Consider the following 6,882-nt stretch of genomic DNA (forward strand, 5'->3'; position numbering starts at 1 on the left):
GAAGCAAAAGATAGAGAAAAGTGATGCAGCAGAAGAGTTCTGATCTAAATCAGCCTTTTCTACCTCTTTGTATGACAATCCAATGTTGTGTGATTTTATATACAGTACAGCTCACGTCTTTTCTGATGTCAAAAGTTGGTCACTTCACACTTACTGGGGAAACATGCATACATACGTTCAATACAACGTGTTAATGTTGGATAGGGCTGAGTTGGTGATTGGGTGTCTATTGTGACAAGGTGTCAAAAGTAGGACTGTTCCTGTAGCTTTATTGCTACAGCACACTTACAATGGTATACAATCTGCATAATGAAACTGCAATAAGCATTCAATAGTACATTCTAAATAGCAACTATGACCCAAAAAATAAACAAAGAAGCTAGTATTGAAATAATGCACATGTACAAGAAGGACTTCACAACCACAAAAATCCACTGGTGGCTGCAGCAAGGGAGCATCCAGGTGACAAACGCTGTGTAATAGGCATCATGCTCAAGGGAAGACAAAGGTTCAAAGGATGGTCTGCAGGTTCAGAACCGAGTAAATACACTACTGTATACAGTTGCCCCTCTCATGTGCTTTTCATACAGTATGTAGTGCACATTATGCCCCTGTACTCTTTTTCATCTTTATCTTTTTGTCTTTTCACAGTGAGGCGATTTGGCTGGTGGATGAGATAAACCTGGAAAATAATTCACGATTTGATGCAGAGGTTAGGAATATTCTGCATCACAAGCATGATATTCCAGTGCCTGAGTCCAGCATCAGACTAATTAAACGCGGTTTGGGTTGGACTTTTGGACATGTGAGGTAAAGTGCTGTTCTGTACAGTTTATTTCTGCACAGGCCACGTTATACGCATGAATATTGTACCATATTCCCATTCTAACTCCTTTTTTTAAATATTATTGCAGAGCCTATCCCATAACTAGGGATGTTAACAAGATTAAAAAAAGTTGTATTGTATGTCTTTATTTATATAGCGCCATTAATGTACATAGCGCTTCACAGTAGTAATACACGTGACAATCGTAAATAACAAATCCAAATAACAGGTCGTGGGAATAAGTGCTTCAGACATAAACATAACATTTCGGAAGAGTTGTCCCTCCTCCAAGGAGCTTACAATCTAATTGGTAGGTAGAAAGAACGTACAGAGACAGTAGGAGGGCATTTTGGTAAGTGCTTCAGCAGGGGTCCAAGCTTTATATATCATGTGTCTAGTAATATCTACGGTGCTACTCATATGCTTCTTTAAGAGTTGACCAAGCACGTGCATGGATTGAGAGTTGAGAAAAGTTTAAGGATATTATATTTTATGATGGAACATCTGTCACCCTGGAATGATTTTCCACTGTGGCATTCAGAATAAAAGATCGTTTATACCTGAAACCTTGAGCGGAGCAGCCACTCCAGGTCCCTGTGTGGGGGGGCAATCTCTAGACTTGGACCTATAACCTATAGTTATATTTGAAGGTAACAACCCCTGAGGAAGCCGAAAGAAACTGTAAGGATCCGCGCTGCGGGTATACCCGCGTCCAGCGCATCCTTACCTTTTTCTCAGGCCATTCAGGCTCCCCGGCGGCATTCCCCGCTCCTGGCTGCTTTCCCTGCACCTCCTGCCCACGCGCGGGGGGGGGGGAGAAGTGAATGGGCAGAGGGGGGGGGGGAAGTGATTGGGCAGAGGGGGAAGCAGTGAATGGGCAGGGGCACCCAAGCTGCCATTGGTTGGCGACAGGCGCCTGACTTCGCCTCCGCTGGCGTGGCACACGCTCCTTGCGTGTCGCCGCTTTGGTCCCGTCAGCTCCGCCTTCCCGCTTCTCCCTCCTTACCTGACCCTTCCCCTGTCCGTCCCTCTGCTCCTCCCCTTCTTCTCTCTGCTCCTAGATCCTCCGGTGCACCTTCCCCATGCTCCGCCTCCTCGGATGTCACGCACATGCCCGGCACGCCCTTCCCCATCTGCCTTGTCTCTCAGGTCCTCCTTCCCTTTCTGTCCCTTCCCTTGTCCGTCCCTCTGTTCCTCCCCTCACTCCCATTGGTTTCAAACTTCCTCACTCTGCTCTCCTATTAGGTTCCTCTTCGGGCCGCTCCTCTGTCACTCCCCTTTCTCTGATTGGTCCCAGCCCCCTATATAATTCCTCGTCTCCATTTCCTCTTTGCTCTGTATAGCTTCTGTACCTTGTCTGTGTGCTGTTGCCTGGCCTCTCTTATCTTTTCAGTGCTGCTCCTGTCCCTGGAATCTTTGCTGACCTCCCTGGATTTGACCCTTTGCTTTGAACTCTACTACACTGCTCTTTGGAACCCTTTGGACCTTGCTTTGGACTTTCTACGCTGCAGACCTCTACAACCCTTGGACACGGCACACGAACAAACTACTGTGCTGCTCTCTCCACTCCACGACCCAGGCTTACGGAAAATCAATTACGCTGCCTTCTCCAATCCACGACCCTTGACATACGAACTTAACCCTTCTACGCCGGAGCTGTCAAGTACGGTATCATTTACATTCTTGTTACCCGGACCACCTACGCTACTACCACACTCCGGCCGTGCCCCCGTTTGCTGCTGGGTGTGTGGTTTTAACCTTTCCACCTCAGTCCCGGGGTCTCGTCTGGCTTGTGGGCAGGCCGAGCGTTACAGAAACATAAGGTGAAACGTGTAGGGTTTTTTGTCCCTCTGAGGATCCCGTAGCCGGCAACAAAGAGTCCTGTCCCCGGTGAGCCACAGTATCTGCAGCGCACACAGGTGCGGAAGTGCCGACGAGGACGCCAACAGCCATGAGGATCCAAGCTACAGGCGTGGGGTTTTGCCAACGAGGAGGCTCTGTTCCGGGGAACTTCGGGCGATCCAGAGAGGTGTGAGTGGGCTCTTATAGTACTCAATGCTTTTAAAGATTGGGAAAAAGTGAGTGTGCCCTTTTTCCACCGTATTTGTATGTATGTTCATTAAACTGTATCACGCTATGTTCTCTCTATATACATTCTTTAAGAGAGGTTGAGCGTGACAAGACACTCTTCTGCTGATACCTATGTGAGTGATTTGTTCATTTATCACTTGAACACAACTATCAATTTGTTGGGATTATTGGTTATTTGTTGTGTTGGTTGCATTCTATTGCGCTTAATTTTCCACTATTAATATTTGAAGGTAAGCCCACTTTCAGTGTTGTGAACAGTAATTGTATCCTAACAAAACAAATGAAGCGCATACGCCCATAGTGTGATTCAGTTTATGTCAAATGAAAACATATTGAGGCGTATGATAGATAGACGCAGTCACATTGTACAAAAAACGTTAAAAGCTTATCTGCCGATATGAAGTTAAATCAGAAAGGCGCCTGTGAGCCGAGTGAGTAAAAGTGTGTGTTACAGCTTCGGTTCTGGCTCCGCTCCCTCCTCCATCACGTAATCACTAGAACGCTGAGGAAGTTGCCAAAAGCATCACAAAATGCTTAGGGAATAGCTAACATCGTGTCATGGTGATTATGTGACAGTGGGGAATCCTGTGGCACTCACACATAGAATGTGGGAACATGTAGAGTAAGGCTGAGTCCATAGAGACTTCAGCCGTGCGGAGGCGCACGGAGGCTGAGGGAAAGCGGGTGCTTTCCCTGGCCTTAGTTCGCGCGCTATCCGGGGGCGTGTCAGGGGGTGGGCCAGTGTCGTCACGGAGCTGGTTCGCCCTAATTGGGCGAACCGCTCACGTGACCGACCCTGCGCTCCCGTAAGCGCTTAAACTAAAGAAAATTGTCGCCTACACTTCCGCACGCCTGCGAACCGTGCGCGAGCCCCTGCTAAAGCCGCTCTCATTGCGGCTGCAGGGGCTCACTGCCAAGCGTGAGCGCGGGTCAGCGCCTAAGCGCTGACCATGCCCTTTACATTGGAGAGGAGGAGATTGATTACAAAAACTTGAACAGAAAGAAACATACTGGATATTTAAATTAAAAACTTGAAAGCCAGATGGTTTGAATATTGAAATTGACATTAGGGCATTTAATATATAATTCAGATAACAAACCCTTTCTGAACATAAGAACAAGTTCGTACATGTATACAGTGTAATGGACTCTAACATTTACAATAAGATATGTGCCTGCATGTTATAGACATGGGTGATAACTCTTTTGATTTTAATCCATGTTTTTTTTTCTCCTTTTCTATTCTCCTTTTCTATCAGTTTTTTTGTTGGGTGACCCCAGCGACCATCTTGTTTTTTGTTGTTGTCATTAACAGACAATGGTTTGACTTGCTCCAGCATTGCTGCTGTATGTGGGGTGCCTCAATGCCTACTGTAACGGTTCGACCCCTACCCAATCTCATATGGGCCCCTAGGTGTAGAAACTGCCCCCCGTTACATGTCAGTGTAGTGTGGTGCACCTGCTGGCTCACAGGACTCCTGAGTCTCCCAGTCGTTGGTAGTGGGGATTTCACCATGACAGGCGTATGAGGTAATGCTGAGTTCTACTCACAGTTGGTACAGCGCCTCCATCCCTTCCAGATCCCCACGATAGCAGGGAAGAGTTTCTAGATGAGAACTCCTGGGTGCATCTTCATCCTGATTAACTCCAGTCACAGGCAAGAAGGGTCTTTGAATCAAGGGCATCTTTATTTGCATCTTGCATGGCAGACCACCCATCATAGCGGCCGATACTTAGCCACACATCATATAGCTGCACATCATAAGGAAGTTCCCTCCTGACTCTGTAATAGAGCCAGGGATATTTCTGCCACCTCTCTCCTAAGGGAGACTACCCGCTGTGCCAGAGCCCTGGACACAGTGTGGGGTGAGCTTGTCACTGTGTCACTATTGACACTTGAACTTCACAGACTTGATTCCAGACAGAGCAGACTTGAACTCTACAAACAGACAGACTAACTTTAGGAAGTGATGCGTAATATATAGTTTCCAGAAGGCCCACCCGTGTCATAAATAGTGGACACAGAGCATGCTGTCACTTCCTTTGCTACACCTTACACATCACAAGGGGGTGAGGCCAATCCTCATGATAACTTCTGGCAAACCTGCCCTCTTAACAGGGATTACTGCACAGAATGAGAGAGGTATGTAAACCCAAAATTACACAGGGCTACACTACATATACTTTTTCATAGTACAGACACAAGCTATATAGATGTTTCATGTTCCCAGTTACTTAACTCAACTACAAATTGTCAGGATATATTGATCTAATCCTCGCTTTTAAACTCACAAAACATACCATTCAGAGATGTTTAGTCCTACTCTTGGAAAAGCAGTACTACAGATCCCTGAATGCTTATTGGTACGAATTTAAAACCTGGGCTTTATCAACCAAAGAGAGCAAAGCATCACCTGGAGAATACATACTGTATCTTGCTTAACTGAAAGCCCTTCATGTCATGTTTCAGCTTTATAGCAGCATTGGCAACTGCTTAGCCATTTTTAGGCACTCATCAATATGGTGAGAAGCTGTGTATTGTGCATCAAAGCATCAATTCCACTCAAGTGAAATGAAGATGATCCATAGTTATACAGTATGTTAAATGTTCTTACATTAGAATGCACCTTCAAGTGGGATTGCTACTTTAACTGTCAAATAAGGAAGTGACTTAAACAGCAAAGCAGGAGCTTTTCCGAGTCACTAGTTCACAGTGCTGCCTAAAAATGTATTTCACAGTTATTTACAGCTGCAATATCCAATCTATGAAACAAGAGAATGCATCTCTGGAGTACTACATTCTGAAAATAGAAAGCTAACTGCTGCTGTACGTGGCGTAGGGATTTATTAAACGTGACATTAACAAGAACAACATTGATTTTCAAAATAGCGTCTCGGGGACTGCACCTTCGGAGCTACATCCTATGCCTATTAGGGTAGCTCAGAAGCACACTTGGGATATGAATCTAAAAAAAATGAACCATGTCAATACAATTGCATTTAGAAGGAGTAGAGCAGTGATGATGTCACTGTCATTGAGGTGGTAGTTTGGATTCCAGTGACAGCTCCTTCTAATTCAAATTGTTTACCTGTGCTCCAGGCACCATAATTAAACACAAACAATTAAACATCCAAGGACCGAAATCAGTAAGATGTGGGCGTTTGAGGCCCCCAAAAATTTGGATTTTAATGGAATAGTACTATTTTGTTTCAGTGACAATCCCATTAAGTCTACTGTATGTGACTACTGATGTTAAAAATCAGTAAGACTGTGTCCAGATAAGCGAGAGCTGACGTGTGGATGCTAGGAGGCTTAAAGTATAGAGTAAGGGTTCCCAATCTGTGCTACTGAACATGTCCCTCATTATTGTCCCATTTCCTAATGGGCTTCTAACAAGTGAATGGAAATAATGGCCTTTGTCTTTGGCTACAAGGTGCCACAAACAGTCTAGTTATAAAAGAGATTAGATAAATGTAACGGTGTTTACCCTCCCCCACCCCCCCCCCAATCGCAGATAGGGGCCATTACAGGGTGTATGGTGCATATACCTGCTGGCAACAGGAGGGCCGAGTCGTCCGCGATGACTTGGGGACACAGAAACAGGCTTCTGGGGTTCATACCCCACATAATATTTAGCAGTGCAGCGCCTCCATCTGCCACAGGCTCCAGAGACATGGAGGTGATCTCCCACGGTATAACTGATTACCTCTCCCCCAGTTAGATCACACACCAGGCCGGAGGTATATTGCAAACAGGAACGGTTTAATACTATGGTCTGCAGTAACACAACAGGTACTCAGCAGTCTTCTGCCGGATACAGTCTCTCAGATCAGCTATCACTGAAGATGGTCCCTGAATCGTCACTACAGGCCAATGGCACCTGCAGCTGTCCTAGCTCTTCCCCACCTCCCTAGCGGAGGCAGAGGTATAGATCCACACTCACTCCTCCCCGTAGGGACGAGCA

This window comes from Ascaphus truei, chromosome 2, assembly GCF_040206685.1.
Source record: "Ascaphus truei isolate aAscTru1 chromosome 2, aAscTru1.hap1, whole genome shotgun sequence".
Classification (NCBI taxonomy): domain Eukaryota; kingdom Metazoa; phylum Chordata; class Amphibia; order Anura; family Ascaphidae; genus Ascaphus; species Ascaphus truei.